The sequence below is a fragment of the Nilaparvata lugens genome, chromosome X (assembly GCF_014356525.2).
Source record: "Nilaparvata lugens isolate BPH chromosome X, ASM1435652v1, whole genome shotgun sequence".
Classification (NCBI taxonomy): domain Eukaryota; kingdom Metazoa; phylum Arthropoda; class Insecta; order Hemiptera; family Delphacidae; genus Nilaparvata; species Nilaparvata lugens.
The window spans coordinates 42,769,679-42,773,054 of NC_052518.1; the positions used below are offsets into that span (position 1 = coordinate 42,769,679).

The window sequence follows — 3,376 nt, forward strand, 5'->3', positions numbered from 1 at the left end:
CAAATAATAACAACCTACTATTTTATCATTTCCAACATTATTCCAGTGTCAAGCACAAATGTCCCCCCATAAAAAATCAATAATCTCCACCTGGAATTAATATCAAATATTTAAATAACAGTAACATTGTCAATAATTTTGAAATTGCCACCATTACTATGGTATCGATTGAAAATATCAATATATTATCAATAATATTGATACTGTGAAATGGAAATATCAGAGTCTTAACAATCAATATATCAAACTAATTCTAACTTTTTTCCCGGGGAAAACTGATTTTATTGCATTCAAAAATGTAGAAATCAGGACTGTATTTTACTTTTACTTATTTAAACTATGTAATTTGAATAACGCATCTCCAAACAAAGATGTAGATGATGTTTGAGAATATGTAATTATTAATATTCAATAATTATTACTTATTGATGTATTGATAATATTATATCGACATTTTGGGTCTATCGATAGAATGATCGATGACACAATGCACATTGCACAAGAACCAACGGTTTTTTGCGAAGGACAACGGTAATTTTTGTGATTTTATGCAGGAAATATAGGTAAGTCGAGTGATTCTGTTTTTATTGATGTACCATAAAATGAAAGAATAAATTTATTATAGATCTAAATACTCATATATTTAAATGATAATCTTTTCAAAAGACTATTAAAGGCCACGCATAACATAACCTCATAATAACACAACACTGAATACTGTATTATTTAAGGCATAACTTTATAATAATAAGAGAAAAGCCTCTTGAATTTATCATTGCTGGAAATAAGATGATTATTATTCTAGGCAGACACATTCCAGGGTTATATGCTGGTACATATAAATTTAGATGTGTAACAAAACTTTTCATTTAGCCTAGCCTAAGTAATTGAAGTTACCACAAACTAATCTACACTCATGTTATTGTAATGAACTTAATATCAATAATATATGACTGTGGATTAATAGATTAAAATTTATTCAGTTGTTTTCTGGACCGGCAGGCTTTATTTGAACTTTTTCCAGCAAGAAATTGATTCATTCATTTATATTAACAGCTTTTTATCTTATTCCAATTTAGAAAAACTATCGGTGTAGTCCTCTCATTTCAGCAATATATATTTTATATAATAAGAAAGAGTGAGACTGTGTGTTTGCAACAAGTGTGTTTTTCCAATTTTCTAGTCAAAAAATATTATTTGAAATATGTTTAATTATAAGTAAACTTTTATTTCATCTCTGATAGGAGCTGTGGTGATGAGATTTTCCAACACAAAACAAAAATACATAGAAGCAGTATGGTGATCAAATACTGGCTGAAGTCTCCAAAAACTCGGTTTACCAGCATAGAGGAATCCAAGTGAGTCTCAATTTTAATTAATTTAAAACAGAATATAAAGTCAAACAATTTTTTCCTATGGGTGATGTTCACATGAGCTCTAGGCTTGTGCTAATCATTATAAGTTAGTAATCATACCGGGTGAGTCATATGTAAGGGAACCTTTCAATAAATTAGAGACTGTTGTTGATATAATACTGTAGCTCTCAGGATATGTTACTGGTCAAATACTCCAACTCTTGACGTACGGTACAACTGAATTTAAAGCCCTTCATAAGGGGTTGACTAGGTTCAGAATGTATAATATGGTGACTCAATAGTTTTAACTGGAAAATTTTAATGTAAACGCCTATTGTGTGGTACATCATTTTAAAAGGCTTTTCAAAACAAGAAACATGACATCAATTAAAATTAACTATGAAACTTGAATCCAAAACGGTGGCTGATTGAATTTACAGTTTGTAAAGAAATGAGTGGTTATAAGTCAAATATTTTTAATGTAAACACCCATTGTGTGATACATCATTATAAAGGCCTTCTTGAAACTAGAAAGATGACATCAATAAAAATCCATGATACTTTTTTCCAAAATGGCGGCTGATTGAATTTCATCAATTATTTCTTTAAAAACCAAAACTTCAATCAGAGTTAGTCTGTCTACTAACATTGACTACTTACTAGGAAAAATCCATTTGTCTGAGAAGGACTTTATAGTTGAATAAATTTTTATTCAGTTTTGTGTAAAATTATTGTAAAATTAGGGTAGAGAATTTACTTCACATTATATTGTGGTTATTCAAAAGTTTTATAAGATTTATAGTTTTTTAATGTAAAAATAAAGAATTGAAAAGGTTATTCATTCAGAATAATTAAGATAATCCTTCTCCATCTTTTCACAATAAAATATTGTGAAAATGTATTTTAAAAACGTTATTTTCATGTGAATTTTTAGAAATTTTCATGCGAAAGAAATGACCAAATGTGGGACAAGACATGTAGAAAAAACCGTTTTATTCATGTTCTTTTCTGAGAGTTCAGTATAACGTGAAAATGTAGAAACAGAAGAAAAAACGTTATTTTCAAGTTTCAGTTTCACGTACTTTTCACGTGAAAAGCTGGAACATTTACACATTTTTTCACGTGAAAAAATGTGATTTTTTCGACTTTTCCACCAGAATATGACGTTTTAATGTAAAACTGTGAGGACATAATTTTCACGTGAAAAAAACGCTCTTGTGTTATCTTGGACTTTCCTTTCAGGAGAGGGAGAGTCATGCATATTTAAATACATTTTTAGGTTATTGAATAAATTTGTTAGCAGATTAATTCAGGAAATAAAATCCTTATTTTCTAATTTGTGAAGATTGTATACTTAGAACTGTTATTTGTTCTAGAAATGTTCAAACACCAGATCCTGGAGGAAAATGTGAATGCTCCAAAAATTGAGATTGAATTGAGGTGCAGTAACATAAACCAGTATGTAGCTCAGAAAATTGCTACTTTAAACAGGAAGAGATTAAAGTATTCTGGAGCACCACAATAAGGACCTTTCTTAATAGATAAATGACATGCATATTAGTTATTTTAATAAACAAACTTCTCACATTATTTATGTCTTAACTATTCACATTCCTTAATTTTTCATCAATATATCAATAGACATATATTCACTGAATCCAATTCACTTATATTAATTATAGATAATTAAACAGGTATACTCTCTTGTCTGATGCCAGTTGCAGCTGAGTTAAAATATTATAATCCTTGCAAATGTTATCTTCATCCTAATCTGCTCTCCTAGATTTAAAAGAGGATTTTTTCTATAAAGGAGACAGGCTGCTTATAGATGGCTATTGATCTGTATTGATATCAATACAGCTGGTTATGTATTGATATCCATGGCTTCCTATTGATGTGTATTGATATCATTAGGTATTTGGGCCAATACATATCCATGGAAATGTATTGATGTGTATTGATATCAATACAGCTGGTTCTGTATTGATATCCATGGATATGTATTGATTTGTATTGATATC

General features: G+C 29.2%; 1 long non-coding RNA gene across 1 annotated transcript; it reads left to right on the forward strand.

The window, feature by feature from the left end:
* Positions 1 to 481: 481 nt before the first annotated feature.
* Positions 482 to 3,159, forward strand: LOC120354899. The gene is made up of 3 exons (XR_005573285.1): positions 482 to 563; positions 1,245 to 1,358; positions 2,732 to 3,159. It is a non-coding gene; the product is annotated as an uncharacterized LOC120354899 (long non-coding RNA).
* The last annotated feature ends 217 nt before the right edge of the window (positions 3,160 to 3,376 follow it).